The 8,701-nt window shown below is 35.3% G+C and overlaps 1 protein-coding gene across 1 annotated transcript in view; it reads right to left on the reverse strand.

Annotated features, from left to right (window-relative positions):
• Positions 1-2,090, reverse strand: part of LOC106470571 (MFS-type transporter SLC18B1-like) — a gene marked incomplete at its 3' end in the record, with an annotated part of 51,037 nt that extends 48,947 nt beyond the window's left edge. Inside the window, exon 1 of the mRNA XM_022399176.1 lies at positions 2,033-2,090. The remainder of the gene's footprint in view (positions 1-2,032) is intronic.
• Between the last annotated feature and the right edge of the window lie 6,611 nt (positions 2,091-8,701).

The following is an 8,701-nucleotide window of genomic DNA, read 5'->3' on the forward strand; positions in this document are numbered from 1 at the left end:
GAAGCAAGATGTGCAGGGGAGATACAAAGTTGGTGTAATTTAAACACTTCCTTCGTAGGCGTCTGAAGCAAGATGTGCAGGGGAGATACAAAGTTGGTGTAATTTAAACACTTCCTTCATAGGCGTCTGAAGCAAGATGTGCAGGGGAGATACAAAGTTGGTGTAATTTAAACACTTCCTTCATAGGCGTCTGAAGCAAGATGTGCAGGGGAGATACAAAGTTGGAAGTGAATCAGGCTTGCCCAAAGTGTGCCTGCCAAATTAGGGACGGATGGCTTCCCCAAAAAATATTTACAATTCGAAAGGCTGTTTGGTCCTATTTTGATAATTCAGGGCCAAGATATGATAGAAAAAAACAAAAACAAAAAAACAAGTGAAAATAAGTAGTATTGTTTGTTTTTAATTATGCACAAAGCTACACAAGGGCTATCTGTGCTCTGCCCACCACGGGTATCGAAACCCGGTTTCTAGCGCTACTAGTCCGCAGACATACCGCTGTGCCACTGGGGGGCAAATAAGTAGTATAATAACTATCTGTTTTTTTACTCGGATCTCTTTATCGCACCATTTCGAGTCTTTATACCTCCAGCTAACAAAATCATTTCAGACGTTTATGATGGGGGAGAAGGTAGGTAGTTACTGTCGTCTCTGTGTTAGAGACAGAGTCTTGGCCCTTCTGCCCCACCCGTGGCTGACTCTTACCATTATGATAACAAATGTTTATCGCCTTAAAGTTTCAAATTGTCATTTTATCTGACGTTCTATGTTAGCTCTGCGTATATAAAACAAAGTAGTTTTTTTCAGAACAGTAATCCCACATTAAGACCTAAAGCGTCATTAACTAAGCCGTGGGACTTTAATGGTTGTCAGCAAGAAATCTATTTGAAATATTTTTCGAGTTAGTTCTTGTGTCAGAAAGTAAATGTTGCTGTAATTGCAACCGTTTCTGACCATTTTGATAGCAAATTCTATGGAATGTTGCCCTTCTGATGAGATTACTGTTTTCGTTTTCAAGCCTTCTTGCTAACCCTGGAAATCCTCTTTTCTATATGACACACTTCAGTGCCTTCAGCTTATAACAGTATAGCGTACGAAATATTATCAAACCCATCTGTGTTCATTAATACTAGGGGAAGAAAACTCTTGCTTTGGGTATGAAACTGTTTTTGTTGTTGTTGTATTATTTTTGTATTTAAATGCACAAAGTTTATAAAACTTCAAGGCAATGCTGTGTATTTAAATTAATCAATAAAGTTAAGTGACCTGCCTAGACTACTCACTCACGTATAAAGTTAGATACATAGAGTGTTGAACGAATTTGATTGCCGTCTGGGGCGTCTCAATGACTGCGAGGTTAAATCTATTCCAGAACACGTGATATCCACCAAACGCCTTTAGTTCAAACGACACTTTAAGCCTAATGGTGGGATCAAAAAATGACAAACCGATCGACTTATCTAGTAAGAGACATCGGAAACAAGTGTTAACACTCAAAGGATGATGGTACTGGTATTCTAAGTGTTACTACAGAGATTAAAAATTTCACACACAAACAAGGCGGTCTGAGATGGGGCTCTAATGGATGACATTCCCCAAATACCTTTCCCATTACAATGCATATTACTTATCTATCACCATCTCTTCTTACGCATATGGTGGCATGTCTGCACTTCCTTACTCCTAATTTCATTTTTGCATAGTGTAATGAAGTTGAAAAAGCTTTCCACGTACGTAACTCATTTAATTATATGTAGATCCTGTAGTAAGTGGCGTAGAAGTGTTTATATCCTGACAAGGGGTGGAATCGAGGAATCGAACCCTATGTTTTGGCACTACAAGTTCGTAAACGTGACGCTGTTCCACGTTTTTAGTTCGTTATATTACTTCACAAGGACGTAGACAGAGATGAAAAAAAGGGGCGTGTTACTTTTGAACGAAAAAGGAAATAAATCCTCAAGTTTATGGTAAACAAAAATAAAGCATTGATAATACTACCAAAGCACGTGAACGTGAGAAATACAAAACGTGTTACCTGAAGTAGAGTGTGCTCGAGATGCGTTAATCTGGAACGACTGGTGAAGAATGTGATAATGGTTATCTTCGCTCATACAGAAGTTCATATGTGAAATACTTTCGGTTGGAAAACTACCAGGAGATCACAACTGGACTTTGTACCCTCACTACCCACATATGTGGTATAGCCCAATCATAACAGTGATGGAGTTGTAAAGTGCGAACGTGGCCCACTTTGGACTCCAGCGACCCTGAAGTTACGACATTCAGAACTGTCATTTTCTACGCCCATTTAGGCAGAGATTATCATTTACACAGCTAGTTAGACTTTACGTGTGGCTTACGGAGTTAAAACATTCAATGATTTGTTTGTATTTGGAACTGATAACTACAGAACGACATAAAAAGGTTCTTCAAAGTTCCCATGTGGACTTTCATTGCATTGTTTAAAATAAACATCATCGAAACTTACTGTCTACCAATAACAACATCAAAACGTATTGTCTACCAAAAACAGCATCAAAACGTATTGTCTGTAAATAACAGCATCAAAATGTGTCTGAAAATAACACCATCAAAACGTATTGTCTGTAAATAACAGCATCAAAATGTGTCTAAAAATAACAGCATCAAAACGTGTCTGAAAATAACAGCATCAAAACGTATTGTCTACCAATAACAACATCAAAACGTGTCTGAAAATAACAGCATCAAAACGTGTCTGAAAATAATAGCATCAAAACGTGTCTGAAAATAACACCATCAAAACGTATTGTCTACCAATAACAACATCAAAACGTATTGTCTACCAATAACAACATCAAAACGTGTCTGAAAATAACACCATCAAAACGTATTGTCTACCAATAACAACATCAAAACGTATTGTCTACCAATAACAACATCAAAACGTACTGTGTAACTATATATGTATATATATACATCTCATGCCCTGTGTTTGCACGTTTTGTAAAATATTCGAATAATACAAGTATTTCAAACACATTTGGATTTACTATGGAGATATATAACTATCTAAACAATCAATGTGGTATTGTGAAAGAAACAAAACTCCTTTACTGGCAACAATTAAGACTTTTTTTTTCTCTAAATCACGAGACAGAACAAATACATCTGAGAAACTAACTGTATACATTTCGTTAAATACATAAACCGTGCAATTACATTTCTTCGGTAAGGTTTCAATACAATTATTCATGCAGTTAGCTAGATATATATATATATAAACCAACAAATTTCGAGATATTTAAATAACTCCAGGATGAATTCAAAGATTTATAATAATAATAAACTTTTGTCTCAGTGCTTAAGATTAGGTTTTTTTTCTTATGTCAGAGATTAGAGAGTAAAATAAATAAATCACAAAATAACCATAATTATTAAACACTAGCAGAAGGTACTCATTAACGAAGCAAGTATTGTATGAAGAACAATGTTGGATAATACTCTCCTTCCTTCTTTATTTTGTTATTAAATCCATAACTACCTCGTAAGATGCTAATAACATACCCTCTTTTGTGGAATGTTATAATTGATTCATTTAATTGATTAAACACTAGTGTCTTTAAATTCAAACTCAACAGTCTGTAAAAAAAAGAAGTGAAAATGCACCCAAGTCAGGTTTTTATCCCCTTTCTTGGGCAAAAATCCTGAAACAAAATTGTTCATATACAACGTTGATCAGTTTCCTGTTATCTTACCAATAAGTTACGGTATATTTGTGCCACCCAACTCCGAGTGATGCAAGCCAAAAGTCTATAGAAAAGTGGGCTTTTTTATCCACCTTCTTGGACTAAATTCCTAAATCCAAATAGCCTATATAGACCGTCGAACAGTTTAAAGCTGCCTCTGAATATTGGATGCTAACACACACACATACACGAACATAATGGATCATCTTTATATTAAGGAGATTGCAGAGGGTGCAATGGCACCACCCAAGTATCGTATTTTAAGTGCTACATAGATACAGAATCCGTGGTCAGTATCCGTGGTGCAACCAATGGTGTGTTATTTTTAAGGGAGTTGAGTTCGGGGTGAGCGAGGTGTGTAAGTCCAGGGGCTTAGCGGTTCTTGAATACACTGTTCAATTTTTATAAAGTGAAAATGCGATAACATGTGGCCTGACATTGTTGGACTCTACTGTACTTTTTGACATCTCTATTGTCTATCTGAATTATTTCTGTCAACGTAAATAACCAACAAATGCAGCAACAATTGAAAACCCCGAAGAATTGGTTGAAGTCGTGTAATGAAGAAATAATCGTATATTCAGCGTTGTGCTAAAACGTATGCTATGTAATCGGAGTTTTAAACACAAGTTTATTTTTACCCTTTCAGCAATTCTAAACGATTCTTTGTGTCTTAAAACTGGCTCGAGTTCTTCACAAGTCGACTGGGTGAAAATGAACTGCAAGTACGCTTAGCTGGTTTGTTGGCCCAATGTGCTCAGGCAAATGTATGAGCTTTTGTTGATATTTCATCCATAATTGACACGACTGAGTGATTGACCAATGAGTACAGGTCAGTGTGATTTAGTAATGAACGCACACACACATATACATACATAAATAGACTTAATACAATTTGTCATTATAACTCTTTCCTCATTAAGGATGTTGATGTATTTGCTGTCTGAATGTTTACCACAAAGTAAGAAATGTGTAGTTTATGGCTCAGAGTTGTAAAGAAAAAAAAAAAGATGGAGGAGGTTGTTCGATTATTGGGGAGAAATTAGTGAAATATGATTTTGATAGAAACAATAGGGATAAGGTATAAAGTAGATTGTGTAGGGCTTCATTCAGCAATATTGTGTTAACTGGGCTGTGAATAGTTTTACGTAACCTCTTTATTACTCTATTGAAGATTTTAAATCCTGGGCAGCGACATGTAACACACCAAATTATTTAACATTGGATTTGTCTTGAAAGGCTACCTCAAAACAATATTTCAACATTGGATTTGTACTGCAAGACTACTTCTAAACAATATTTCAATACTGGATTTGTACTGCGAGACTATTTCTAAACAATATTTCAACACTGGATTTGTACTGCGAGACTATTTCTAAACAATATTTCAACATTGGATTTGTACTGCAAGACTACTTGTAAACAATATTTCAATACTGGATTTGTACTGCGAGACTACTTCTAAACAATATTTCAACACTGGATTTGTACTGCGAGACTATTTCTAAACAATATTTCAACATTGGATTTGTACTGCAAGACTACTTCTAAACAATATTTCAACATTGGATTTGTACTGCGAGACTATTTCTAAACAATATTTCAACATTGGATTTGTACTGCAAGACTACTTCTAAACAATATTTCAATACTGGATTTGTACTGCGAGACTACTTCTAAACAATATTTCAACACTGGGTTTGTACTGCGAGACTATTTCTAAACAATATTTCAACACTGGATTTGTACTGCGAGACTATTTCTAAACAATATTTCAACATTGGATTTGTACTGCGAGACTATTTCTAAACAATATTTCAACATTGGATTTGTACTGCAAGACTATTTCTAAACAATATTTCAACACTGGATTTGTACTGCGAGACTATTTCTAAACAATATTTCAACATTGGATTTGTACTGCGAGACTATTTCTAAACAATATTTCAACACTGGATTTGTACTGCAAGACTACTTCTAAACAATATTTCAATACTGGATTTGTACTGCGAGACTACTTAGAACAATATTTCAACACAAAATTTGTTCTGGGAGACTACTTCGAAACAATGTTTCAACATAAAAAAAATATTTAAAATTCTATTTCACACACCTCTGATTTGAAATCTGAATTGAACTGATTAATAGAAATGTGATAAAAACAGTCTAGCGTGATATTTATCATTGATATTAAATCTACTGGTTTCAGTACATTTCTCTGTAACTTTAGATGTTTTAATTTGTTACACTGGTGGCAGGCAACATTCACTTGTAATTGTGGCAGGTGCCACGTATTTCCATACTCATGGCAGAAGTGTGGGTTGTTGTATTGATGCCAAACTGATGACAGGCAAAGTTTACTGACGTAATTGTGGAAAGTGACATTCAATCCCATAGTGATGCATTTAACGCTGACTTTCTGTACTAAGGAAAAGTACTGTTAATTTCAAAACAAGAGGCATATGACGTATAACATAGTTTATGTGCTAGTTGTAAGAATTGTTCAGCCTTTAGTAAATATAGATAATGCTTATTATTGTACTGGTGGTTTTTAGCACTGATTGTCGTGTTGTGATTGCTGGGATTTTTACCATTCAGTCTATGCAACTATCAATGAATACTGTGGGTCTGATAGGATTACATCTATCATGTAGTTAAGCACAAAGCTAGACAATGTGCTACCTGTGTTGTACTCACCAGGGTTTTGTAGTGTTATAAGCTTACAGGCTTACTATTTAGCCACTAGTGGATCCAACCGTATTTCTTACAATGACATCAGGCACCCGAAAATTTTAGAGGGGTCCAAATACCCAATAATGTTTAATGCTGTTACTGATATCATATGTATCCTACCTCCTGTAGTTATATACGACTTTTAAACTTTTTTGTTTATTCAGTTTGTGTGCATTCTTAATCAAAGTTCACACATGCTGGTTCAGGTACTTTAGAACACAACTGGCAAGATGAATTATTCTTCTCTACTCTGGTATTACAATACAATCGGTGATAAGTTCACTTACGTTACAGAGTTGTATCCAGAGCTTTAATAATTGTCTCTTTTCATCAAACTTTCACACAGGTTTGTTCTATTGCTTTAGACAATGCAAATTATTTCTTCTCTACTCTGTTATTACAATACAATCCATAATCATTCACTTTATAATACCTGACATATGCTCTTTATGGCTAAACTTACAAACACACAGTCTAGATCTATTTGACTATATATTTTACTAAATTACTTTGTCTTACTTTCTATATAGCCCAATTGAGGTCTAGAACTTTCCACACACTAAGAGACATTATGGAGTAGTAATACTCGAGAAAATTCAGAAAGTTTTACTAACAAGACGCAATAATACAACAATCGTCAATTTAACTGTCGGAATAGACTGCCTTCCAAGAATTCTATACGGAAATGTGTGCATGCTAGTTTGAGACTTAATAACAAAGCTGTAGTATTTGACCTTCATCTGTGTAAAAGGAATAGCACAGTTAATAAACAAAGATATTGACCAATCGTCAATTTTTTTTTTATTGCAAGCTTTCGAGATTTTAACTGTAATCTTTTCCGGGCAATAAACATTGTTGAAAGCTTGTAATAAAAAGTAAATTTTCGTAGTGAATGTCCAGCATCTTTGTTTATTAAATAAGATAACGAGCCTGAAACAACAAAGATAAACACAGTTACGACCTTTAGACAACCAGTCAACATGCAGAAACTGAAACTTAGAGAAATAACTGAACACAAGTATATTCTATACCAATTATGAAAGGGTGAAATTTGGTAGGGTAGGACTATCAGCTGTTTCAGTTACGACGAGTGATACAGCTATTAAAACATCACTCATGCATTGGTGGGTACTTTAGAAGTCCAATATTTAGAAAGATTGGTTGCTGTTTTGTATCCAAACCCGGTTTCCAGCGTTGTAAGTCAGCAGACATACTGCTGTGCCACTGGGAGTTATTTATGAAGTAAACGCAGCACATTATGAAAATTGCTCGGATAGCGCGCCATGAAAATGAATGTTGTGTCGTTAATCACAATCTGGCGCCAACTCTTAGTACACAGCTAATGGAGACAGGCCATGACTACTCTTGCAAGCACTTTCAAGGTTGTACGATTTGGGAGTTTTCCCGCCTAACAGGGTTCCCAAACAAACTATACAGGCTGAATTGGATTCATTTTGAGGCTCTATTCTGGTCCAAACGAATTTTGGATTTTATTAGTCTTGAACTACTACTACTAGAAACGATATGTAATATGGCATTATGCTTTAACATACTGAAAAAGATACGGTCCTTCTTTATAGCAGTCCATCAACGTAGGCAGTGCGTCATCGTCCCTAGTGTCACAATAACAAGCATTCATTTCCAGTGGGTCAAGTCCAAATAAGCTGAACTAGATCAAAGCCATGATACTTTTCTCACTACTCTGTACGTTTTAAATGACACAGTGGTATTCAAACATTTCCAAGTTACTATTAACCCCAGAACCGTTCATCCAAAGCAGATAATAAGTACGTGACTATTTTCTCTGTTTGATGGTCTTACATTGCTATTCATTGACATTTTGACGTTTCAAACATCAGTTGTGATAAGTGACTTACGGTTTGAATGAAGCGCGCCCATGAAATATTGCTTCCTGAAAAATTTATACCTTTTGGTCTGCATTTTAAACCCCTCATTAAAGTTCTGGGTTATTTAGATGTACTGTTTCATTTCAAACAATATCTTAGAACTCACATGAAATATGGAGGGAATATACACATTCACTGGACCTCCATTTATTCAGCCCATTAGCCACAATAGATATGAACTGATGGGTTGTTTAACCACAATAGATATGAAATGATGTGTTGTTTAACCACAATAGATATGAAATGATGTGTTGTTTAACCACAATAGATATGAACTGATGGGTTGTTTAACCACAATAGATATGAAATGATGTGTTGTTTAACCAAAATAGATAT

This window comes from Limulus polyphemus, unplaced genomic scaffold (genome assembly GCF_000517525.1).
Source record: "Limulus polyphemus unplaced genomic scaffold, Limulus_polyphemus-2.1.2 Scaffold4090, whole genome shotgun sequence".
NCBI classification, from domain to species: Eukaryota; Metazoa; Arthropoda; class Merostomata; order Xiphosura; family Limulidae; genus Limulus; species Limulus polyphemus.